This window comes from Bos mutus, chromosome 12 (assembly GCF_027580195.1).
Source record: "Bos mutus isolate GX-2022 chromosome 12, NWIPB_WYAK_1.1, whole genome shotgun sequence".
Classification (NCBI taxonomy): Eukaryota; Metazoa; Chordata; class Mammalia; order Artiodactyla; family Bovidae; genus Bos; species Bos mutus.
Window position 1 is genome coordinate 69,884,063 of NC_091628.1, and position 27,885 is coordinate 69,911,947.

The following is a 27,885-nucleotide window of genomic DNA, read 5'->3' on the forward strand; positions in this document are numbered from 1 at the left end:
CAAGGTTATGGTTTTTCCAGTGGTCATGTATGGATGTGAGAGTTGGACTGTGAAGAAGGCTGAGCGCCGAAGAATTGATGCTTTTGAACTGTGGTATTGAGAAGACTCTTGAGAGTCCCTTGGAGTGCAAGGAGATCCAACCAGTCCATCCTAAAGGAGATCAGTCCTGGGTGTTCTTTGGAAGGACTGATGCTAAAGCTGAAACTCCAGTACTTTGGCCACCTCATGGAAGAGTTGACTCATTGGAAAAGACCCTGATGCTGGGAGGGATTGGGGGCAGGAGGAGAAGGGGACGACAGAGGATGAGATGGCTGGATGGCATCACCGACTCAATGGACATGAGTTTGAGTGAACTCTGGGAGTTGGTGATGGACAGGGAGGCCTGGCATGCTGCGATTCATGGGTTCGCAAAGAGTCAGACATGACTGAGTGACTGAACTGAACTGCACTGAAGGGCAAGAAATGTAATGTATCTAATTGCTTTGGGTTCTAGGGAAAAAGGTAAAATGAAAACATGAATTATACTGTTGGTTTTCATATTTATTCATTTCATCATACACACATTTTAAGTACATCCATGTCATCAATGTTCTCCTAGGAGATAAATGAAGTCAATTAAACTATTAAGCCCTTAATTACCTACAATGCTTTTAAATGTACACACATGAGATATTGATGCTAACAAGTTTATCATATTTAATAAATTACCTCTTCTAAGACATTCCATAGTTCCTCATCTGTATGCTTATTAAAGGGATCCAGATTTTTCCTCACTGTTCCAGTGAACACAATAGGGTCCTAAATACAACAAAATAGAGAATGTTATTACTGCAGTCTCTTTTCATTTCACTCCAATTTTTAGAGACCAGATTTAAAATGCAAAAAAAGAAAACAAACAAAGTTTACTACAATCATTAATAGTAAGGTTGCAAATCAGTTCAATTTAGTTCAATCACTCAGTCATGTCCAACTCTGTGACCTCATGGACTACTGCAAAACACCAGGCTGCCCTGCCTTTCACCAACTCCCAGAGCTTACTCAAACTCATGTCCATCGAGTCAGTGATGCAATCCAACCATCTCATCCTCTGTCATCCCCTTCACTTCCCGCCTTCAATCTTTTGCAGCATCAGGGTCTTTTCAAATGAGTCAACTCTTCGCATCAGGTAGCCAAAGTATTGGAGTTCCAGCTTCAGCATCAGTCCTTCCAATGAACATCCAGGACTGATTTCCTTTAGGATGGACTGGTTTGATCTCCTTGCAGTCCAAGGGACTCTCAAGAGTCTTCTCCAACACCACAGTTCAAAAGCATCAATTCTTTTGTGTTCAGATTTCTTTATACTCCAACTTTAATATCTATGCATAATTACTGGAAAAAACATAGCTTTGACTAGACAGACCTTTGTTGGCAAAGTCATGTCTCTGCTTTTTAATATGCTGAATAGGTTGGTCATAGCTTTTCTTTCAAGGAGCAAGTGTCTTTTAATTTCATGGCTGTAATCACCATCTGCAATGATTCTGGAGCCGAAAAAATAAAGTCTCTCACTGTTTTCATTGTTTCCCCATCTATTTGTCATGAAGTGATAGGATTGGATGTCATGATCTTAGTTTTCTGAATGTTGAGTTTTAAGCCAACTTTTTCACTCTTCTTTTTCACTTTCATCAAGGGCTGCTTTAGCTCTTCTTTGCTTTCTGCCCTAAGGGTGGTGTCATCTGCATATCTGAGGTTATTGATATTTCTCCTGGCAATCTTGATTCCAGCTTGTGCTTCATCCAGCCTGGCATTTTTCATGATATACTCTGCATATAAATTAAATAAGCAGGGTGACAATATATAACCCTAACATACTCCTTTTCTGATTTGGAACCAATCTGTTGTTCCATATCCAGTTCTAACTGTTGCTTCTTGACCTGCATACAGATTTCTCTGGAGGCAAGTATGGTGGCCTGGTATTCCCATTTCTTTAAGAATTTTCCAGAGTTTGTTCTGATCCACACAATGAAAGGTTTTGGCATAGTCAATAAAGCAGAAGTAGATGTTTTTCTGGAACTCTTTTGCTTTTTCAGTGATCCAACAGATGCTGGCAATTTGATCTCTGGTTCCTCTGCCTTTTCTAAATCCAGCTTGAACATCTAGAATTTCACAGTTCACTTACTGTCGAAGCCTGGCTTGGAGAATTTTGAGCATTACTTTGCTAGCATGTGAGATGAGTGCAATTGTGCAGTAGTATGAACATTCTTTGGCATTGTCTTTCTTTGAATTTGAATGAAAACTGACCTTTTCCAGTCCTGTGGCCACTGCTGAGTTTTCCAAATTTGTTGGCATATTGAGTGCAGCACTCTAATAGCATCACCTTTTAGTATTTGAAATAGCTCAACTGGAATTCCATCCATCACCTCCACTAACTTCGTTCATAATGATGCTTCCTAAGGTCCACCTAACTTCACACCAGGATGTCTGGCTATAGGTGGGAGATCACACCATTGTGATTATTTGGGTCATGAGAATATTTTTTGTATAGTTCTTCTGTGTATTCTTGCCACCTCTTCTTAATATCTTCTGTTTCTGTTAGGTCCCTACCATTTCTGTCCTTTATTGTGTCCATCTTTGCATGAAATGTTCCCTCAGTATCTCTAATTTTCTTGAAGAGATCGCTAGTCTTTCCCATTCTATTGTTTTCCTCTATTTCTTTGCACTGCTCACTGAGGAAGCCTTTCTTATCTCTCCTTTCTGATACTGAGCAACTAAAACTAAAAATTAAATTTAAGCATTTCCCATTGCAATTTGGGCACACACTTACATCTATACTGCCAGTTTAAAAGGATATATTGAGAGATTATGCATGTTCATTTAGCTGTAGTAGATGGAAGAACAGAGTTTAGTAAATAAGAGTATTTCAGTTTGTTTGACATGCCAAATATATATCTCAAAATCATTAAAATTTTCATCAAAGCTTATTGAATAAAAAGAATTATCTATTAAAACATGAATTGTGGAACTGACTGTAAAAGTGCTCACAGTAGACACATATGCAAGGGCAGATAAGGATCAAAGTAATAAAAACATATTATTATTACAGTATCAGGTACTACAGTACCTCTAGGCAATGAAGTAAATAACTTATCTTATAAATAATCATTATAAAGATGTGTACAGGCAGAACACTTCAGTGTAGAGATTTACAGTAGAACATAAAAACTTCTTATATATATACTAAATTTGTTGGCCTAAGTATATTCTTTCTGAAGGTACACAATTAAATCTCATTTAATAAGAATTAAACAGTTAAAGGAGCCTGGTGTGCTACAGTCCATGACGTTGCAAAGTGTTGGACATAACAACTGAACAACAACAATAAGAGTTAGCTGGCACAGCAGAGTCAGAAAAACAAATGCTGTTTGTCAATATAGCATTTTAAATGGAGTACTAGTTTCAAACCTGTTTTTCATCATGGTATAAAGTTGATACTTTTAAAATGTAACCCTTCATACCATATTTAGTAGTAATTTTTCCCTTGTTACTACTGTAAGTTCATATTAGACATGTAACACAAAAATCGCCACTCTGAATCAGAGCATTTAGTGTAGCAAACTGATAATATCTCAATACAACTGCAAGCCTGAAAACCTCAGTCTTACTAGACCTTTTTATATGCTCCTGGAAGATAAGACTCTCATTATCTTACAAAGAAGCCCTACCCACTAATCTGATGCTTAAAACAGCCTGGGACCAAGACAAACATCATACAAGTGGTTACAAATGGGGCAGATACAGAACAACAGTTTTAATGATTTCAGTCCCAAACCAGGAAACTGTCCTCCACTAATGTTTATGTAGCATAACGATAGCTGCTGCTTCCTTGAGTCCTAAAAGCTCTGTCCTCATTTCTAATCTAAGAATATTTAAGGTGCAGCTCATCTCCCTGTTTCAAGAATAAGGACTCAGAGTTGTTTAAAATCTTAGTTTTCTTCTTCTTCTTTTTTTTTTTTGTAATCCTGTAGCCTCTAAACAAGTTTAATCCCTGGCTCAGGAAGATCCCCTGGAGGAGGAAATGGCACTCCAGTATTCTTGCCTGGAGAATCCCATGGAAGAGGAGCCTGGCAGGCTACAGTCCATGAGGTCACAAAGAGTCAGACACAACTGAAGACACTTAGCAGCAGCAGCCTCTAAATGAACTGATCATCATCCATATCCAGAAGAAAGAATAGGGGGGAGAAACAGGATGGCGGAGGAATAGGATGGGGAGACCACTTTCTCCCCCACAAATTCATCAAAAGAACATTTAAACGCCGAGTAAATTCCACAAAACGACTTCTGAATGCCAGCAGAGAACATCAGGCACCCAGAAAAGCAGCCCATTGTCTTAGAAAGGAGGTAGGAAAAAATATAAAAGACAAAAAAAAGAGACAAAAGAGGGAGGGACAGAGCTCCGTCCCGGGAAGGGAGTCTTAAAAAGAGAGAAGTTTCCAAACACCAGGAAATACTCACTGCTGAGTCTTTGTTCTCAACAGAGGGCAACATAACAGGGAGGAAAAATAAATAAACAATTAAAACCCACAGATTACGAGCCCAATGGTAACTTCCCCAGTGGAGGAGCAATGCAGACGCCTGCACTAGCAAGCAGGGGCTGGATAGGGAGGCGCGGGCTGCATCGCTTACAGTAAGGATCTGGCCTGAATGCCCCGAGCACTATCTGAGCGAACTAACTTGGGCTAGCAAACCAGACTGTGGGATAACTACCACGCAAAAAGCCAACCCTAACCTAAGACACCGCCAGGCCCGCGTACACAACAAAGGACTAAACAGAGATAGCAGGCTACAGACCATCCCCCTCCTGTGACAGGTAGCCAGAGCTGGAAGGAGGCAATCACAGCCCCAGAGAGACATTATCTACAAAACTGTAAGCAGGCTTCTTTGCTAACTAAGACTTCTTGGGGCTCTGGATGGTCAACATCCACCTGAGAAGGTGCGCCGGTTGTACACCCAGAAAACCGAGCGGCAGGGAGGCGATAAGTTGCAGCAACCGCGCTCACCAAACACCTCATCAACTGAGCTGCTCAGACCTGGGAAGGGCACAAAACACAGGCCCAACCGAGTCTGCACCTCTGAGGACTACCTGAGTGCCTGAACCTGAGCAGCTTAGACCTGGGAGGTGCATGCAGCCCAGGGCCAGCCTCGGATGGTTCCCGGCAGAACAACCTAGAGCCTGAGCAGCGTGGACAGGGAGGGTACACGCACCATGAGCGGGGGCAGGCCCAGTGTGGCTGAGGCACTGCAAGCACACGCCAGTGTTATTTGTTTGCAGCATCCCTCCCTCCACAAAGCATGACTGAACAAGTGAGCCTAAAAAAAAAAAAAAAAAGTGTCCACCACCACCCCCTTTGTGTTAGGGTGGAAATCAGACACTGAAGAGACCAGCAAACAGAAGAAGCTAAAACAGAGGGAAACGCCTTGGAAGCGACAGGTGCAATAGATTAAAACCCTGTTGTTAGTACCGACTACATAGGAAGGAAGGGGCCTGTAGATCTTGAGAAATATAAGCCAGACCAAGGAACTAGCTGAAAATGAACTGACCCCACAATACCAACAATAACACCAGAGAAAGTCCTAGATATATTTTTACTATTTTTATGATCATTCTTCCTTTTTTAAATTTTATTTTTAAACTTTACATAATTGTATTAGTTTTGTCAAATATCAAAATGAATCTGCCACAGGTATACATGTGTTCCCCATCCTGAACCCTCCTCCCTCCTCCTTCCCCATACCATCCCTCTGGGTTGTCCCAGTGCACTAGCCCCAAGCATCCAGTATCGTGCATTGAACCTGGACTGGCATCTCGTTTCATACATGATATTTTACATGTTTCAATGTCATTCTCCCAAATCTTCCCACCCTCTCCCTCTCCCACAGAGTCCATAAGACTGTTCTATACATCAGTGTCTCTGTTGCTGTCTCGTACACAGGGTTATTGTTATCATCATTCTAAATTCCATATATATGCGTTAGTATACTGTATTGATGTTTTTCCTTCTGGCTTACTTCACTCTGTATAATAGGCTCCAGTTTCATCCACCTCATTAGAACTGATTCAAATGTATTCTTTTTAATGGCTGAGTAATACTCCATTGTGTATATGTACCACCGCTTTCTTATCCATTCATCTGCTGATGGACATCTAGGTTGCTTCCATGTCCTGGCTATTATAAACAGTGCTGCGATGAACATTGGGGTACACGTGTCTCTTTCCCTTCTGGTTTCCTCAGTGTGTATGCCCAGCAGTGGGATTGCTGGATCATAAGGCAGTTCTATTTCCAGCTTTTTAAGGAATCTCCACACTGTTCTCCATAGTGGCTGTACTAGTTTGCATTCCCACCAACAGTGTAAGAGGGTTCCCTTTTCTCCACACCCTCTCCAGCATTTATTATTTGTAGACTTTTGGATCGCAGCCATTCTGACTGGTGTGAAATGGTACCTCATAGTGGTTTTGATTTGCATTTCTCCGATAATGAGTGATGTTGAGCATCTTTTCATGTGTTTGTTAGCCATCTGTATGTCTTCTTTGGAGAAATGTCTATTTAGTTTGGCCCATTTTTTGATTGGGTCCTTTATTTTTCTGGAGTTGAGCTGTAGGAGTTGCTTGTATATTTTTGAGATTAGTTGTTTGTCAGTTGCTTCATTTGCTATTATTTTCTCCCATTCTGAAGGCTGTCTTTTCACCTTGCTAATAGTTTCCTTTGATGTGCTAAAGCTTTTAAGTTTAATTAGGTCCCATTTGTTTATTTTTGCTTTTATTTCCAATATTCTGGGAGGTGGGTCATAGAGGATCCTGCTGTGATGTATGTCAGAGAGTGTTTTTGCTATGTTCTCCTCTAGGAGTTTTATAGTTTCTGGTCTTACGTTGAGATCTTTAATCCATTTTGAGTTTATTTTTGTGTATGGTGTTAGAAAGTGTTCTAGTTTCATTCTTTTACAAGTGGTTGACCAGATTCCCAGCACCACTTGTTAAAGAGATTGTCTTTAACCCATTGTATATTCTTGCCTCCTTTGTCAAAGATAAGGTGTCCATATGTGTGTGGATTTATCTCTGGGCTTTCTATTTTGTTCCATTGATCTATATTTCTGTCTTTGTGCCAGTACCATACTGTCTTGATAACTGTGGCTTTGTAGTAGAGCCTGAAGCCAGGTAGGTTGATTCCTCCAGTTCCATTCTTCTTTCTCAAGGTTGCTTTGGCTATTCGAGAGGTTTTTGTATTTCCATACAAATTGAAGAAATTATTTGTTCTAGCTCTGTGAAGAATACTGTTGGTAGCTTGATAGGGATTGCATTGAATCTATAAATTGCTTTGGGTAGTATAGTCATTTTCACTATATTGATTCTTCCAATCCATGAACATGGTATATTTCTCCATCTATTAGTGTCCTCTTTGATTTAAGAAGGTGAACAAAGGAAAACAGAATCAGAGACCAATAAGAAATGGTCAATTCAACTTTGCATGATCACAGCAGCCAGATACTGGTTTTATATGAAGCATTCTATACACAGACCTATTAAGTCCTCACAATAGTTCAAGGAGTTGGTACTTGTTAGCTGCCTTGTAAGGGAGAGAAAATTGAGGTGCACAGAGATCAAAATTATATCCCATATTCTTCTTCACTATTCTCTACTGCTTGCCTGCTTGTTGCTGTTGTTGTTCAGTCACTAAGTTGTGTCTGACTCTTTGTGACCCCATAGACTGCAGCATGCCAGGCTTTCACTATCTTCACTATCTCCCAGAGTTTGCTCAAACTCATGTCCATTGGGTCAATGATGCTATCCAACCATCTCATCCTCTGTCACCCCTTTTCCTCCTTCCTGCAGTCTTTCCCAGCATCAAAGTCTTTTCTAAAGAGTCAGTTCTTCACATCAAATGGCCAAAGTATTGGAGCTTCAATTTTGGCATTGGTCCTTCCAATGAATATTCAGAGTTTATTTCCTTTAGGATTGACTGGCTTGATCTCTTGTTGTTGAAGAGACTCTCAAGCATCTTCTCCAGCACCACAGTTTGAAAGCATCAAATCTTCAGTGCTCATCCTTCTTTATGGTTCCAACTTTCACATCTGTGCATGACTACTAGAAAAACCATAGCTTTGTCTATACAGACCTTTGTCAGCAAAGTGATGTCTCTGCTTTTTAATATGCTGTCTGGTTTTGTCATTGTTTTTCTTCCAAGGAGCAAGTGTCTTTTAATTTCATGGCTGCAGCCACCATCTGCAATGATTTTGATGAAAAGGACTTTTTTTTTTGGTGTTAGTTCTAGAAAGTCTTGTAGGTCTTCATAGAACCATTCAGCTTCACCTTCTTCAGCATTAGTGATTGGGGCATAGACTTGGATTACTGTGATGTAGAATGGTTTGCCTGGGAAACAAACCAAGAGCATTCTGTCATTTTTGAGATTGCAACCAAGTACTGTATTTCAGACTCTTTTGTTGATTATGAAGGCTACTCCATGTCTTCTAAGAGATTCTTGACCACAGTAGTAGATATAATGGTCATTTGAATTAAATTCACCTATTCCCATCCATTTTAGTTCACTGATTTCTAAAATGTCGATGTTCACTCTTGCCATCTCCTGTTTGACCACTTCCAATTTATCTTGATTCATGAACCTAACATTCCAGGTTCCTATGCAATACTGTTCTTTACAGCATCAGACTTTACTTTTACCACCAGACACATCCACAACTGGGTGTTGCTTCCACTTTAGTTCAGCCTCTTTATTCCTTCTGGAGATATTTTTCCACTCTTCTCCAGTAGCATGTTGGAAATCTACTGACCTGAGGGGTTCATCTTTCAGTGTCATATATTTTTGCCTTTTCATACTGTTCATTGGGTTCTCAACACAAAAATGCTGAAATGATTTGCTTGCCTCATTAAATCTTTTATTAATCACTCATTTATTAAAATCTCCCCAAAGCATCCATACACTCTGTAATTCTTAAAACCCCACAGTTTCACAAAAAGCCCTGCAGGGAGATAATCACCTTTATTTATTTATTTTTAATTTAAATTTATTTTAATTGGAGGCTAATTACAATATTGTATTGGTTTTGACCTACATCAACATGAATCCGCCATGGGTATACACATGTTCCCCATCCTGAACCCCCCTCCCAATCCCTCCCCATATCATCCCTCTGGGTCATCCCAGTGCACCAGCACCAATCATCCTGTATCCTACACCAAACCTGGACTGGTGATTCATTTCTTATATGATATTATACATGTTTCAATGTCATTCTCCCAAATCATCCCACCCTCTCCCTCTCCCACAGAGTCCAAAAGACTGTTCTATACATCTGTGTCTCTTTTCCTGTCTCGCATACAGGGTTATTGTTACCACCTTTCTAAATTCCATATATGTGCATTAGTATACTGTATTGGTGTTTCTCTTTCTGGCTTACTTCACTCTGTATAATAGGCTCCGGTTTCATCCACCTCATTAAAACTGACTCAAATGTATGTATTCTTTTTAATGGCTGAGTAATACTCCATTGTGTATGTGTACCACAGCTTTCTTATCCATTCATCTGCTGATGGACATCTAGGTTGCTTCCATGTCCTGGCTATTATAAACAGTGCTGCGATGAACATTGGGGTACACGTGTCTCTTTCAATTCTGATTTCCTCAGAGTGTATTTCCAGCAGTGTGATTTCTGGGTCATATGCAATTCTATTTCCAGTTTTTTAAGGAATCTCCACATTGTTCTCCATAGTGGCTGTACTAGTTTGCATTCCCACCAACAGTGTAAGAGTGTTCCCTTTTCTCCACACCCTCTCCACCATTTACTGCTTGTAGACTTTTGGATCTCAGCCATTCTGACTGGCATGCAATGGTGTCCCATTGTGGTTTTGATTTGCATTTCTCTGATAATTACTGATGTTGAGCATCTTTTCATGTGTTTGTTAGCCATCTGTATGTCTTCTTTGGAGAAATGTCTATTTAGTTCTTTGGCCCATTTTTTGTTTGAGTTCATTTATTTTTCTGGAATTGAGCTGTAGGAGTTGCTTGTATATTTTTGTGATTAGTTGTTTGTCCATTGCTTCATTTGCTATTATTTTCTCCCATTCTGAAAGCTGTTTTTTCACCTTGCTTATAGTTTCCTTTGTTGTGCCGAAGCTTTTAATTTTAATTAAGTCACATTTGTTTATTTTTGCTTTTATTTCCAATATTCTGGGAGGTGGGTCATAGATGATCCTGCTGTGATATATATGGGAGAGTGTTTTGCCTATGTTTTCCTCTAGGAATTTTATAGTTTTTGGTCTTACATTTAGATCTTTAATCCATTTTGAGATAATCACCTTTAAAAAGTTAACTTTATTTCCCATAGCAAAATTCCATCAGTAAGACACAACCTGTGTTTCCATAGAATCATGCTAAATCTTCATATTGTTCTCAGAATTGTGTGTTATCAGTGGATAAGATTGTGGCATCTGGCAAAATTTTGAGTCTAGAAATCTATCTGGATAAGTTATTAAATCACATATATACAAACCAAAAGAACAAACAACAAAACCTGGTTTCTGATTAAAGTATCTGTTGAAAATACCTGTTGTTAAAAATATTCTCTACTGTGGGGGGAAATATTAACCCTTTCATTCATTTTTTAAAATCAATCAAATTAAAAGCAATTAAACTTAGATACTGGATTAAAAGAACATGTGAGAATATTCTGATGTACATACTTGAGGTATGATTGACATTTTCTTCCTTAAATCATGAAGTCCAATTTTGGTTGTCAAGATCTTATCAATCCAAACTCTACCTTCAGGCTCTGACAATCTAAAGAGGGCAGCAATGAAAGAACTTTTTCCAGCTCCTGTTCTTCCCATGATGCCAACCTGTGAAGAGATCCAGGAGGGATTAAGAACTAACAACATGCAACAAACCTGGGAGAAACCCTGGTGGTTGAAGATAAATTTTAAAAGCTCTATATTGAATATAGTCTATACATTTTTCAACCATGGCACTATTGACATTTTTGTTTAAATACTTCATTGTTATGGGGTGGGAGGCTGTCCTGTGTATTGTAGGATGTTTAGTAGTAGTCATGGACTCTACCCACTAGAGGCCAGAAGCACACCTAAACTGTCAACCAAAAATGTCAGACGTTGACAAATGTCTTCGGGTTGAGATCCCTGGTCCAAAGAAGAGTTAAAAATAACAGAATCAATCTACTAGCAACAAAAAATCAGAAGTTGCCTAAGTGTTCCATAAGAAATAAATCTTTAGTTTTTATTTCTACTGTCTGCATATTTTGAACCTTGAGAATTTTATGGATAATTTCATAGAGATATCAACAAATCAAATCAGAACTGTTACATATAAATAAGTATACATTTTCCCAGAGTTCTCTTATTTAAAAGGGCTTATTCTCTGGGCTTCCCAGGTAGCGCTGGTGGTAAAGAACCTGCTTGCCAATGCAGGAGACGTCAACGATGTAGTGGTTCAATCCTTAGGTTGGAAAAATTCCCTGGAGTAGGAAATGGCAACCCATTCCAGTATTCTTGCCTGGAGAATCCCATGGACAGAGGAGAATGGCAGGCTAAAGTCCATAGGGTTGCAAAGAGTCAGAAACGACTGAGCAACTGAGCACACATACATTCTCTGGTAGAGAAAACAAATCACTCAAGGTATTAAATGCCTTGGTTATGGTCTGTCTTGAAAGGAATCATTTTAAAATTGCAAAATACTCATCTCAGTGTCTTAAAAGACAGTAGCCAGTACGCAAAACACATATAATAAAATCAACAACAACACAAAAACATTTGCTATTTATATGGAACCTTTCATCTGAACAGTTCAAAAGGCATTTTACAAACCAATTAATACTTATAGTTAAGCCTTGGAAAGATATATGTCAAGAATCAGTCTGGTAATTTAAAACCAAGGCATAAAGAAATTAGTACATTAAAAATAAGATCAAAGAATCACAATAATGCAGGTAAAATGCTGATTAGGAATGAAACTGTATTATAAAAGTTGGCTTTAGTATAATGTATTGGTGTTTTTCCTTCTGGCTTACTTCACTCTGTATAATAGGCTCCAGTTTCATCCACCTCATTAGAACTGATTCAAATGTATTCTTTTTAATAGATGCTTGGGGCTGGTGCACTGGGACGACCCAGAGGGATGGTATGGGGAGGGAGGAGGGAGGAGGGTCCAGGATGGGGAACACATGTATACCTGTGGTGGATTCATTTTGATATTTGGCAAAACTAATACAATTATGTAAGGTTTAAAAATAAAATAAAATTAATTAAAAAAAAATAAAAAAATAAAAGTTGGCTTTTCACTGTGTGCTATAAACATGCATGCAGAGCACAATATAAAGTAGCCTAGACATGGGAGCAAACTAAATGTCCATTAACAGAGGAATCGATAAAGAAGATGTGATACATATATAAAGGGAATACTGCTACTGCTGCTAAGTCGCTTCAGTCGTGTCCGACTCTGTGCGACCCCATAGACGGCAGCCCACCAGGCTCCCCCGTCCCTGGGATTCTCCAGGCAAGAACACTGCGGTGGGTTGCCATTTCCTTCTCCAAAGGGAATACTACTCAGCCATAAAAAGTCATGAAATGTTACCATTTGCAGCAACATGGATGGACCAAGAGATTATAGTAAGTGAAGTAAATCAGACAAAGGCAAAGAAAATATCATGTTATCACTTACATGTGGAATCTTAAAAAAAATGATACAAATGAACTTATTTACAAAACAGAAACAGACTCACAGACATAGAAAACAAATTTATGGTTACCAAAGGGGAAAGTGGTGGGGGAATAAATTAGGAATTTTGGAGTAACATATACACACTTCTTCTCCTGCCTGGAGAATCCCCATGGACAGAGGAGCCTGGCAGGCTACAGATCATGGGATCTCAGAGTCAGACACAACTGAGTGACTAAATATAGCACAGCACATACACATTACCATATATAAAATAAAAAGGTCCTACCCTATAGCTTCCCTGGTGGTTCAGATGGTAAAGCATCTGGCTACAATGTGGGAGACCTGGATTCAATCCCTGGGTCAAGAAGATCCCCTGGAGAAGGAAATGGCAATCCACTCCAGTACCCTTGCCTGGAAAAATCCCATGGATGGAGGAGCCTGGTGGGCTACAGTTCATGGAGTCACAAAGAGTAGGACATGACTGAGCAACTTCACTTCACCATATAGCACAAGGAACTATACTCAGTATTTTGTAATAATCTATATGGAAAAAGAATCTATACATCTGAATCCCTTTGCTATACACCTGAAAGTAATACAACATTATAAATCAACTATACTTCAATAAAAATAAATAAAAGCATGTATGCAGAAACTGGTTTTTTTATAGCAATGAGTTTGCATAACTGCAGATTCCCTAGTAAGAGCTTCTCAAAAGATGATTTTCTCTCTATTTGAATTTTATTGAATTTGCTTTCAATCATTTGTAAATTAATTCAGTTGTAAATTTTTTTTTTTTTTTTTTAACTTTACAAAAATGCCATATATCAACATTCAATCATTTGTCCCCATCCTGAAATTAATTCAGTTAGTAAATTTTTAAAATTCACAGCTTTAAACAGAGAAGAATTAAATCTTTCTGAGCACTGATTATATTCTGGGAACCTTACATATTTTCTCATTTGAATATCTTCAAAGTTCCAAAGCTTAATCTATAAGATCAATAATGGCACTTCAAAAAGGAATTTATCTTTACAGAGATTACATGTAAGAAAAGTAGCTTTAGTTGATTTATCTTTGTAGCCAATTTTCTATCTTAATTTTTTAACACTGATGGGTCATTTTCTGCATGTAGGCAGGTTCTTCTGCATACATGAATAGCTCATATGTTCTCTGTACAGGCTGATCTGGGCAACATGGTAGGTTCAGTTCCAGACCACTGCAATAAAATAAGTATTGCAATAAAACAAATCACACTTTTTTAGTTTTCCCATCTATATAAAAGTTCAGTTCAGTTCAGTTCAGTCACTCAGTCATGGTATGCTATACTACAGTCTGTCATGTGAGCAATAGTGTTACATCTTAAAAAACAGTATTAGTATCTTAATTTAAAAAAAAAAACTTTATTGTTTAAAAATGCTAACTATCAACTGAGCCTCTGGCAAATTATAGCAGTAACATAAAAGATCATTGATCACAGATCACAACAAATTTATATAATAAGTTTGAAATAGTGTGAGAATTATCAAAATGTGACCCAAAGACATGAAATTAGCAAATTCTGTAGGGAAAATGGTACTGATCCACATGTTTGAGGCAGGGTTGCCACAAATGTTCAATTTGCAAAAAATGCAGTATCAGTCAATCACAAGAAAACCAGGTATCCCTGTATTTCTGGGTGTTCTCATATGTGAATCAAAACACATCAGGACATAGGTGAGAACTGTGTTGTAAGAATGTTTGTGAGCAGGACTATAAACTATAAATTCCAAAAAGAAGAATAAGAAAAAGGCAACTCAAAGAAAATCTGGCCCAGGCTATTTCTACCATTCAGTTTTCAAAGCTATGTTTGGAAGTCTTTCCCAGGTCACCAAAGGGTTTTGCTAAGTGCCTGTGGGGAATGTCACCAATATCAGTAATTTTACATTCCTAAATCCAAAGGTACTTGGAAACAGTCTTACCTCAGCTTTACAACTGCTCCTTTTTGTTTTTCCAACCAGGCCAAGGTTGGTCTCTGACAACCACACCAACTTGTTGACATCCACCCCTGGATCTATTTCCATACTGATACATTGAACTCCACATGATTAACATCAAATGCCCCCACAAAACAGCCACTTCTTCTGACTTTCCTACTTTAATCTCATTACTTCTTTCCCAGGCTCAACTGTCCACTTTTTTCCAGTTTTCCCTGATTCCAGCATGGTACCAAGGCCTACAGATTCTATACCTGCAATGTTTCATGACTCAATCCCTTATTTTAATGACCATAATCATTATGTGATAACAGGCTGTGTTAGCTTTTAAAAAACCAAACAAATCTTTTTATTAATCATAATCAATGCAAATAAATCTAGAAAGTAAATAAATACTAGTCATCACCCCTGCACACCAATAAATCCATTCCTAAGATATTGATGTATTTTCTTTCTGGATGTGTGTGTATCTATGTGTGTGTATGTTGAAGACAAAAACTCATTTAAACAAAAAGAGATATGAACATATTGCAATTTGTTTTCATTTAATATTCACTAAAATATTTATTTTAATGACTATATAATACTATAGTATGTGATAATTTATTTAATAAACCCCCTATTGGTGAATATTTAGGCAGTCTCTAATATTTTGCTATTATAAATAACTGTGTGTTAAATATCCTTGAAGCCAAATCTTTGCAAACAACTGTCATTATTTTAAGATAAGTTCTCATATGTGGAATTGCCAAGAAACAGGTATGAACATTTTTAAAGTAGACTCTTAAGTACTGCCAAACTACCTCCAGAAATATGATAGCAATTTCTACTTTCAGCTGTTTCCCTGCACATTCACAAACCCATGTGTTATAACTTAGTTTTAATTTACATCAGTTTGATTTCAAAATGTGGAATCCCAGGACATCTTCCTAGAGGCACAAGAGTTTCTGGCTCCCTGACTCTCACGTCTGCCCACTCTGGTGCACATGCTCTCACTTCTCAGATTAACCTCACAAAGGCCAGTTCTGTGCCCATCACTCCACCCCAGGATATCTGACCTCTCCATCCTTCACGTCCATGAGTCAGTTTCCTTGGGGTCACTAGGTAGTTGTGGAGTTGAACATGAAAGTGTGTTATACATCTGATAGTTCACTTAACTGAATACTAGGTGCCTAAGTCTTCATTCGGAGAACAGAATCAGCACTCTTGCCTGGAAAATCCCACATCATGTTTCGGACAAGACTTATGTCCTTTTCACTTTATGCATTGGAGAAATGACTCCAGTGTTCTTGCCTGGAGAATCCCAGGGACATTTGCCCACCTGGGGTCTAAAATCGGACATGACTGAAACCTTAGCAGCAGTCAGGTCTTCATTTACAGAATCAGAGCATCATGTTTTGCTTATGTCCCACTTACTGGAATGACTTTCACATACATTTCCACCTGCTAAAATTCTAACCACAAGTCACTAAAGCCTCTCTTACCTATGTAATTCCTTGGAAATTCTTCATTTCTCCCCTCATGGGGGCTTGTTTCAACCCTAACAGATGTTATACCATCATATTTTAATAAACTTCCATAAAAGTTCTTACAAAGTTAATACAGCCTTTTTCTTATTCTTCAACTGGACTGTATATGTTGACAGTAGGATCTGCATTGGATTTGCCTTTGTATTATTACCTATGGTGTCCTGTGCAAAAGAGGCTTCTGTAGGGAGCTGAGGTTTTTAACTCAGGCTGGAGAAATGGATGAAAGATCTATTACTATATTGTTTAGAAATGTGATAAGCTGGACAGAAAACAGACACAACAGATGGATTCTATAGCCATAAATACAATTGCAAATGGCTAAGCTTCTCATTTTCATGAGATAGACAGTTTATAAGTAAACAAAGTATAAGTGATTATGGTCATTTTACACCTTATGAAAATGACAGCTATCTTTGTCCAAGCATGTACTGCATGCTAATCTCCATGCTGGGTGTTTTATGTATCTTATGTTGTTTAAGTTGTACAACTACCTTAGAGATTAGGTCCTGTCACCTCCATTTTGCAAAAGAGAAGGTCAAAGCTTAGTTAGATTAACTAATCTGCCTGAAATAATAAAGTTTTTAAGTGCCAGGATGGGACTCATTCCATATATGTCAGGTTCTTTTCCATTCTGCTGATGGCCTCTTTATCACCTGGTTGGCTTGACTCCCTATTATGTCCCTCTGGCTAACTAGAACAGAGAAAGTGGGGAGAGGTGTAGCTACAGTTAAAGGAACAGACCTAACATGGAGACCCTATGGCCAAAGAGTTTAAGCAAGATGTGGACACGGAAGAGTATAAAGTAGTGGGTGGGACAAGAAGGACAAAAATCTCTGAACACAGAGCAGAACTGAGATCAGGTGGGCAGGCTGTCAGCAGGAAAAACCAGCACCTACAGGTGGGCTGGGGAAGAACCCTGCAGCTAAGTGGGACATAAGGTTTCCCAGGAAACAGGCCAAACAGACTTCTGGCACTGCTTGGGGCAGCAAGACTCATTTTTTATCCCATTAGGTGGTGAAAGAGCTGCACATACACTGCTGTGTGGGACTGTCTCTGATTCTAGGTCCAGGCAGGACTGAGCCTGTGGGAAATCTCTCCAGTCTTTGCAGGAGGCTGGTGTGGGGAAGGCTGGAGCAGGATGAAAACTGCCTGTGATGAAGACAGACTCACTGAAAAGATGCAAAGAAATGCAATGGAATCACACAGTCTTAGATTATAATGTAAAGGCATGATTTGCAGAATATAAATATGAATCTGTAGGGTGGTAGGTGATACAGAACTTTCTAGAGTCTCATGCTCAGACACAAGAGGGGTTTGGGTGATTCATGAGCTCAATTTCAAACTGTCAAAGAATGTTTCATGGAAATCATGGGTTATGAGTCATCAAACACTGTCTATGGGAGAGAAAGCTCTTTAGTAGGAGGTCTTGTTCAAATTTGATGCTGAGTCAAGAAGTCTGGATGAGAATGGGTTTCTTCATCTCTAAGAAGCTCCAGGAGATGGAGGTGCTGTTGACCCTGGCACCACAGTCTGAGTCATGAGGAATTAGGAAGCTAGTAAAGAGAAAGTGGGACAATTTGGGAGTGGGGAGAGGGTTGCTGAGGAAAAAACAAGGAGAAAATGTAGGAAAACAGCATATTTGTACATTATATCAAGGTCTAGTAAGCATCTATTAAAATGTATTATCCAAGTAATAACTCTGAGCAGAAAAAAATATAACAAACCAACATCAATCTACCTGTAGAGCTGAAAAATGCTTTAAAATAGCCTAGACTCTCTAAAATGATCAAATAAACCATCAAATCATCTAAATGAAAAACTCAACCCATGTTCAATATCTAGGCAGGAAGCCTAAGGTGCTATTTACCTCATTTTTTGCTTGCTATTTCTTCTATAAATTAGAAACCAGCATAATACCTATTAATTTTTCCCATTTACCCTAACTTCCAGGAATTGGGACAGCAGAGGAAATGAAGGAGAGAATAAAGCACCATTTCTGCTGGTCTGGCTCACTCCCAGCAACCTCAGTCAATCAAATCCAACATAAAAGGGTATCCAGGAGTGACAGGGCCTGGAACAAGTGAGCAGGAGAGGAAACCTGAGGATGTACACAGGTGGTGTGAAAATCACTTCATGAACATGCTGCCTGTTATAATCTTTAAACACAGAAATGAAACTAATGGTGATACTGTGAGTGGACCATGACACAAATCAAAAGTCAAGTAACTGAAGTTATTGATTCAGTCTCCAGATTAAATCATCCCTCAAACATTTTAGAAGCTCAGATAGTCCTATGATTTGAGAATTTTAAGGTAGAAGAATACAAATATGTTATGTCCCTAAGATATAGATAATTCATATTTGATGTCTTTGGGCAAAATTTAAGACAGGAGCAAATTGACAGAATTATGTTTATGATGAGAAATCTGATGGACATACTTAACTGCTAGTAAGCAAACATCACCTATGGTGATTTTAAGGACAGGATTGCATCATGAGGTACAATTACTATTTTCCCAACCTACACTGAAACTGGAAATACTTAGGAGCAAGCTTTTGCCATGTAACTAACTGAAGCTGCTCTCTGGACTGTAGCCCGCCAGGTTCCTCTGTACATGGGGATTTTCCTGGCAAGAATACTGAACTAGGTTGCCATGTCCTCCTCCAGGCCCTGAATATCATTTGGGCATTAAATTTAATATTCTTTCATGTCACAAGGGCTTCCCAGGTGGCGCTAGTGGTAGAGAATCCACCTGCCAATGCAAGTAGAGGTAAGAGACCTCTGTTCAATCCCTGGGTTGGGAAGACGCCCTGGAGAAGGAAATGGCAACCCATTCTACTATTTTTGCCTGGAAAATCCAATCACCAGAGGAGCCTGGAGGGCTGCAGTCCACAGCGTCACACAGAGTCACAAGGGTATCATTCATTAAATATGGCTATGGTCCACTAGGTGGGTCTGAGGTAGACCCACATAGTGGGTTTTAAACAGCAGTTCCTAAAGTATTTAACACATCTAGGAAACTGGTTACTTACAATGAGTTGCCCTGTGTGTATGTTTTGGTTACTGGTTACACTTATCCATGTATTATTCACTCAACCTTGCAGCCAGCAGTCCCTCAGCACTCTGTGTGCCCTGCAGAACACTTTCTGGGGAACAGAGCTAAAAATAAGATGTTCCCTGATCTTTAGAAGCCTTAGGGTATTCTGGGATATAGACTCAAAATTACAAACATGTGAAGATGCTCTCTTTATTTTAATTGTGGTAAAACACATATAACATACACTTTGCCAATTTAACTATATTTAAATTGACAGTTTAGTCTTAAGTTTTCATATTGTCATGCAACAAACCTCCAGAATATTTTTTGCCTTTTATTCTTTGTCTTGTAGAACTTAAATTCTATACTCATTAAACAATAACTCCCTACTTCCCATCCCCTGTCCTTGGTGACCATCATTCTACTTTCTGTGTTTAAGAATTTGACTATTCTAGGAACACCATAAAAGTAGAATTATATAGTATTTTTTCTTTTGTGTCTGGCATATTTCATTTAATATGATGTACTCAAGGTTTATCCATGGGTCAGAAATTCCTTCTTTTTAAGGCTGAATAATATTACATTGTATGGATCAGGGAGAATCTTATTTTTAGCTCTGTTACCTCAGAAAATGGCATTCTGCAGGGCACAGGGAGGGTGCTGAGGGGCTGCTGGCTGGGAGAGTGAGTGAGTAACATTTTATTTATCTATTCATCTGTTGAAGGATACTTATACACACATGTACAATAAATGCTGTCTTAAGGGTATACAACATTAGGAGGAATTGGGAAGCAGACACATTAGAATTAACTCAGAAAATGAGGAGGCTTTAACTAGAAGATGACAGAGGGGAAGGGTCTCTGAAGGAGAGAGGGCCGTGTGTGCACACTTGGGAAGCAGGGAGGATGTGCAGTACTTTAGGAGAATCTACACACAACCAGAGTGTTGGGGGTGTGTGAACATGAGGACTTGAGGCTGGAGAGGTAGGTGGGGAAGAGATGCCTACTGCCTTGTCTGTTCTGGATTAGTCTGTTTTTCAAGACTCTGCCCTGGTCCCAGCTGAGGGCCTCAAGATGCATGGGAAAGGGACATCACTTGCAAACATGGGTGCTGACAGGACCAGGTCACAAGTCTTTCTGCCATCTTCCACCTGGAATCTTCCCTGATCTTCTTGGTTTGCTTTCATCAACTCTGATTGAGTCTCCGAACTCTGCCTCCATGGAGGGCTCTGGTTTTTCACCCTGACTGAACTGATTCTGGCTCTTCTCTACTGGCTCTGAGCTGGCCACACAATCCCATGCTAGAATGGATCTAGGGCTGCCCTATGGTTCCAGCAGCAGCTTGCCCAGTCCAGTAAGGATCAGATCTGTGCTTAAGAAAGAAGCAGTCTGTGGGGCAAGGCAGGAGGATGACAGTCGAGTGTGGGTTAATGGAGGACAAGTCTACGGGAAGGCTCAAAGAACAGAGGAGGAGGCCATAGCTGAAGGGCATCAGAGGAAGAAAAAGATTTCAGAAATACAAAGAAGAATGGATGGGGAAAAAGGAGATATTGGAGAGTTAGAGACAGTGAGTCAAGACTGACTTCTCAGAATCCACATGAATAATCAGGTGTCAATATAGTGTCCTGGGTCAGGCTAAATTATAGTTCAGGAGCTCAGGACCCACCAACCACCATGAGGGAGTTCACAACACAGGGAAAGAAATACTGGGATCCCCATCCCTGGTCAGTTTTCAAGAGAGATTCACCTGTGGTGTCACTGATCTAATCTGCACCCATGAAGAACAAAGAGTCCCCCCAACACACACAAGAAAGTCAACAGCAGATGTGGCACTAAATCTTCAGCTGAATTTTAAAAAGGCAAATGGCTTAAACAAACCTTTTCTCCTGGTTTAATGTCTGTTGTCAGATCCTTCAATACCAGAGGCCCATCTGAGCTGTACTTGAAGTTCACATCGCTCAAGGCAATCATTCCATTGTTGGGCCAGTCTGGTGGTGGACGAAACTCGAGTTCCCAGGGTGCTTCTTGCTCAAGCTCTGTATATTCTATCACTCTTTCTACTGAAATCATCTGAAACATATATGACATCATGTTGGTTAGGAGCAGAAGGTTTTATTTATGGATGTTCAGAGACTGTAAATAAGGTGTTCTGTTTTTATATCTTTATATCTGCTTTTTATATGGTTAAGAATATTCCAGGTCTTAGTATCTGTGAAGGACTGAAGTAGGAGTGTGATGACTCCTTTGATGATTTGCAAACTTATTAATCATCCTATAACAGTTTCACTTAGGGCTGCTTCCTTCAGCATTTTATTAAAACTAAAAGAATTAGATAAATGAATGCAAAGATTTTATTTATTCACTTTCCATATCTAAATAAAAAGAATTTTGTCAAAGAAAAGAATATATATGAACACTAATCAGTGGTTATAAAAGGGCCACGTGTTACAGAGGAGTAGAACTGGATGGTCATCAAACCTCATTTTAATAATTTCTCACTTTCTACTCTATTAGAAGAGAGAAATGCAAATATTGCATTTTTATTGTTTTTCTCTCTTTGGGACAATATGCAATACTCAAAGGAGAATATAATTTAAATACTGACCAAGGCCTCCTAAACAAAAATAACTTATCTTTGACAGCACATTCAGAAAGGTGGCTTATTCTACCAAAAAGGAGGGATAGCAGCATACATTCAGGTGTTTAATACAAACAAGAATAAATGCTAAAATGAGGCAGGGACAGATATCTATCAATTAAACAAAGAACTACAAAATATTGAATTCTTCATTTACCAATAATGAGGAATTACCAGTTAAGAAACAATAATAAACAACCTCTCCCCAAACTGGTTTATATTCTCTCCAAGATTATAGAACCTCCCTCCTACAGAGACATTTATTACATTTGAAGACAGTTTGTGATGAATAAAAACCTGCTGACATGGCACACATAAGACTGAGTAAAAGATATATTTTTTTACATTAGCTTTAAACAGATGGAGGATGATATAAAAACTCTGTGAGCTAGATGTAAAAACAAGTTTTAATATTTTACATAAGAATTCCTTTTACACTTTTTAATGGCAAGAAGTAGTACAAGGTTAAGAATGTTAAGATAAACATCACCATATTCTCAACTTCAACACTTAGCCTGATGCACCATGGGAACACCACCATGACGTTGAGGGCATAGGACAGTATCAGGCCAACCTGCCCAAAATTCAAAACTAAATGAGGAAGAAGAGGGGGGAAAAAAGTCAGTCCTGTTTTTGACCTTGAGGCCAGTTCCTTCTATCACTTTATTAAGATAACTCCTTTATAATATTTAAATCATTAACATATAATGACAATATTACTTATACTTTTACTATCATTTGATTGAGTCCACAATACAATTAAAACCTCCCTCCCAAAAAATTAAAACCATTATGAATTCAGAAAGACTATTAAATGAACTTAATCTCAACATTGTCAATATACAGTAGACAATGAGGAATAATGTTATTATTAAGACTTTTGTCATTGTGGTTTCAAGAACAATCAAGCAATGTCACTTTCTATGTCCAATGCAGCCATAGTTGGAAACCATGAAAAACAAGGCAATGGTTTCTAAAAGCCAGTGCTTTTAAAACTAAAATAAAATTCTCATTGTTCCATATTAAATACTGTGATTCAATATTGTTCTTATAGAATATTTAGGGCTGGTAAATTCATGACATTTACACCAAGACCTGCTCATCTGGTACCCAAACAGTGATGAGGATGGTGTCCTTTGCTACAGAGAATATTTCTCATCCCAGTGCACCAAGCACCTACAACCAAGAGACCACAGTAGCCCTAAAGCCAAAATCTAAAGTCCTAAGTTGGACAAAAATCTTTGTGGCAAATTTGGTTCTCTCCATCCAACTACTAAACACTACCAGGAAAATTTCTAAGGTCAGCTTGCTATCGCTGAGTAGACATCAACTCATTCAAACAAAGAGAAAAGAATAAAAGGTCCCATCAAGACCAAATAACCCTCTACATGGGCCACACTGTGGAATCACATGCTGCAAATGCTTTAATACAATTCATTAGAATCAAACTGTACTTGTTAGACAAGGTGGCAAGAGTTTAATATAATAACTATAAATACAGCTATAAATTTTAATCACACCATAAATAGTTATTTACACCCATACTTACTTTGTGAAAGAAGCAGGGACCCAAAGTCAACAAGACAAATGAAGATAAAATAGATGATATCCAGACGCAAAGAGAACCATCGGGTTATAGTCAAAAGCAAGAACCAGGCCTCTGGATTTGTGAACCATAATAAGCAAAATGAATAAATTAGAAAAACCATGTTAACTGCTTTGAACAAGAAAACATTTTTCTCAGTTGAGCTACAAAAGATATTTTTACACAAAGTAGGATGGCAAAGTTATACACCCAAGGAACATGAAGGTTCCAAAAAGCTGTTTTGATACCAGATAATATGGGACACAGAAGAATCAAGCCAGGGGCTCTGTGGAACTATATTTAATAGTTTGTAATAATTTATGATAGAAAATTATCTGAAAAAATACACATATAAAACTGAATCATTTTGCTGTACATCTGAAACTAACATACTACTGTTTATCAACTGTACTTCAATAAGAAAAAAATTCAACTCACAGGTTATAAACAGTAATATGATCACAATGGAGAAAATGGAAAAATGGTCTCATTGGTGCATTTCCTACAGTGCTAGGCCTCGACGTGAGGCTCATCCTCTCTCAGGGCCAACTGTTCCCAGCTTTGTGACAGCAGAGAGCACAGCTCACATGCTGTTTTCAGCACCTCCACACTTACTACAGGGCCCTGCACAGTGTTTATTCTTAGGAGCCAGCGTCTATACAACCATGAGCTAACTGGATCTGCATGTGACTTTCAAAATGCCATTTTATCTTTAAGATACAATAAAGATTGGAGAGTTGGGCCAGGATTTTACAGATCTAGAGGGAATTCTGAAATTTCTACTTAGGGAAAAATATTACCAATATTCAGAATAATATAAACCAAGTGAGTTAAAAATCTGTTAATTAGGTAATGATTTACCTCAACCAAATCTGCTGCCCTGCATGCCCTGAAAAGAGAGTTGACAAATGATAGCCTGTGGGCCAAGAATGGCCATCACCTGCTTTTGTAAATAAAGTTTTATTGGAACACAGTCATGTGCTTTTGCTGATGTATTATCTTTGCCTGTTTTTGTGTTACAACAGCAAAGTTGATAAGTTACAACAGAGATAGAATGGCACACAACATCTAAAATATTTACTATCTATTGTTTGAAAAAAAAAAGTATACTGACTTCTGTCCTAAAGGGACAGAAAGCTATAGGACACCGTGATGGAAGGACAATGGAAGTCGGTCTGGGGAGAAGGGGGAAGACAGGCACACAGAGGGGATTCTGAGAGGAAGGGGTGGGGGAGGCAGGTGTGCAAAGGGGAACATGGGGTGGCACAGAGAGAGGTGCTGGCCAGCAAGACCACCTGAGAGGGAGGTCAGGCCTCAGACGACAGCACATCTCATCCTTTGAAATCATCTCCAGAAACTCACAGACCTGAATGCAAGTCCTGGTGTGAGTCGAACAGTTCCTGAAACCTCTGCTCAGCTTTGTATGCCCGGATGGTCCAGAGTCCTTGGAGAGAAGATGCTAAGTGGGAAAACACTGGGCTCTGTGCTGGGGAAGCAGAGACAGACACACGACAGAGAACGTCAAGGAGGCTGGATGCAAAGAAACCCATAGCCTCCCGTGTGCTGTGATTGCACGTTCTGCCAAACAGTGCACTAGAATTCTTGGTTGGGCTGCCTGGGGAAGAAGGGATGATGCCCTTTCTGAGAGAATTCTCCATGTGCCGCTCAAACTCCTGCTCACGTCAAGCTTTACCTTAACAACCTAGAAATGAAAGATTCTCTTTAAATCTATCTTTGTGCATGCATGTTAAGTCTTTTCAGTTGTGTCTGACTCTTCACGACCCTATGGACTTGCCCACCAGGCTCCTCTGTACAGAGGTTTCTCTAGGCAAGAATACTGGAGTGGGTTGCCATACCCTTTTCCAGGGGATCTTCCCAACCCAGGAATTGAACCCGTGTCTCTTGTGGCTCCTGCAGTGCTGGCTGATTCTTTACCGCTGAGCCACCAGGGAAGCTTGAATCTATCTTTAACCAAATTCAAACCTGACCTAGATTTAGATACTGGAACTCTTTACTAGCTCATTCATCACAATCCTCAAACATGGCCTCTCTCCAAATTCTTCACTGACATCTCTCTGGGTGGAAACTGTTCACAAACTTTTGATTCAATAGCATTTTCTTTGACTGCACTGGGTCTTCATTGCGGCAGCACGTTTTAAGACTGAGTGCCTGCTTCCATTAAGATCAAAGGCTCTAGAGCTCAACTAGTTCACATGGGCTCTCTTTCTGCAGGATTTCCCTGTGACAGGTGATCCTAGTTCACCAATCAGGGATCAAGACTAAGTCCCCTGCATTGGAAGGCAGATTCTTAAATGCTGGATGAGCAGGGTAGTCCCAATTCAATAACATTTTTAAATTTAATTCTCTTTGAGAGTTCTTACCACACTGAATTTTGGTGAGCTATCTGTGTGCTGTCTCCAATTTAGATGAGTAACCTAAGAGCCAGGATAGAGCCAGTACATCCCTATGCTGAACCAGAGCCAGACATAGGACAGGAGCAAGATGAGTAAGAGGAGCAGACAGTCTGCCATCTCCCCCATCCTGGGACTCTCCCTGCACCTGCACCAGGTGTCTCTGCACGGGTCACAGAACACCTGGTACTGCACCGCTCTTGTGCCCACAGGACTTGTAGCCAGGTGTCTCTGAATGGTCTTGACTTCTGCTCTGGGAATCTAATCCAGGTTTTTAAAACTACCTGCTCAATGCTTTTTCTGGCATTTGGAGGTCACTGTGGCATGTGATACTCACATACCTTATAAAACCTAACTGTGCCCTTAGTGATCATTCTCTTTGAGTGACTTCATGTGGGTTTGGGGTCTGGTGTCCCTTCACTGACCATTCATTTCCTGCCATCTTCTCTAAGAGGCCATTGACCACAAGCACCAGGGTTAGGCACCTGCCCATCAGGGAATAGGTGGGCTGCAGGCTGCCAGCCAGGGAGGACCCTTACAGTTCTCATTTCCACCATGAATGAGGCTGTAACCTGCTGCTGTTAGAGGCAGATAGTGAGCCTGTGATCTCTGTCTGGGGTGAGTAATAACTTGTGCTGTATCAGCAGGAAATGCTGACATCACTTTCTTACTTGTACATCTCCTAAAAAGACCTGTTAATAAAATCTGGGCATTTAGGGGAAGTTAAGGTCGCTTATCTTGCAGGAGGCCTCAAAAATTATATAAAATGATGGGGAAAGAATCAAAGGGGAGAAACTCCAAATTATTTTCAGGTTTTCACTCCTTAGCCTGGCATCCAAATGCCTGTCTGGGTGACAGTTCAGTCATTATCGACATACACACAGGCTCCACGGGCGTGGAGTGGCTGTAGGGGGGCAGGGTATAAATGGGCAAAGACACAGAACTCCTCTTGTGTTTATTATTCCTGGATCTATCATATAAGAAAGGAAGGAGCAGGCTTCCTCCTCTGAGACACTGGAGCTCAGAGAGGGTGGGAAGCTCTGTGCTGGGGGGAGGACAGCCTGGGCTGGGTCCTAGCTGACCATCCACTCAGCCCTGTGGCTCTTTCTACCTGGGACATCTGATCAGGAACCCTAACTGTTAGGGACCCTCAGCTGTAATATTGCTGTAAGGAAAAAACCTTCTTTGAAACAGGACATGATATAACATTTCCCTTTGTGTCTAATTCAGGCAAAGAGCCTAAAGTGGTTCAATGGTGTCTCTGACCTTCCAAGGGCATGTCTGTGGTCTTACTTCAGCATCCACACTGTTCTCTCTCTTCATTCTATTGCATGGCAAGTTGCTTCAATCATGTCTGACTCTGCAATCCTATAGACTGCAGTTCACCAGGCTTCTCTGTCCATGGGATTCCCCAGGCAAGAATACTGGAGAGGATTGCTGTGCCCTCCTCCAGGGGATCTTCCCAACCCAGGGATCAAACCGGCATCTCTTTAGTCTCCTGCATTGGTAGGTGAGTTTGTTACCACTAGCACCACCTGGGAAACCCTTATTCTATTGAGTAACATTTAATTGTATTTATTTTAGCTTTAACTTTACACTTTTAAAATAGCAATATAAACTTTTAACAGCACTTTTAAGGCTGAGCTTATGCTCCAAATAACAAAGGCTAAGAACTCTCTTCAGGCCTTTTCTGCATTCCCAGTAGGCGTCCCAACCAGACCCCAGAACTCAATTATTCTGGAAGCAGGGGGCTCACAGCGATGACACAGGTGAATTCCGGGCCCATCACACTGTCAGGAGGATGTCAAGAGTCCAACTCCAGAGAACACAGAAAACTCACTAGAACCAGGCCGTGATTTCCAGAGCAAATGTGACATCAACACTATTCATCACAAACAAGGCTTCTGAGCAGGAGGCAGGCATGCCTGTCCCCCCAGGGAGAGTCCTGGAATGAACTCTTCAGCATGGCCTCCCTCACCAGGAGATCAAAGTG

The 27,885-nt window shown here is 39.7% G+C and overlaps 1 non-coding gene across 1 annotated transcript in view; it reads right to left on the minus strand.

The window, feature by feature from the left end:
- LOC102287322 (ATP-binding cassette sub-family C member 4) overlaps positions 1-27,885 on the minus strand; it is a 236,515-nt gene that overhangs the window by 17,191 nt on the left and 191,439 nt on the right. Inside the window, exons 22-27 of the transcript XR_011466364.1 lie at positions 24,848-24,962; positions 23,446-23,556; positions 22,387-22,487; positions 21,137-21,328; positions 10,727-10,882; positions 709-798 (exon numbers count right to left, since the gene is read on the minus strand). This is a non-coding gene — a transcript (ATP-binding cassette sub-family C member 4). The remainder of the gene's footprint in view (positions 1-708; positions 799-10,726; positions 10,883-21,136; positions 21,329-22,386; positions 22,488-23,445; positions 23,557-24,847; positions 24,963-27,885) is intronic.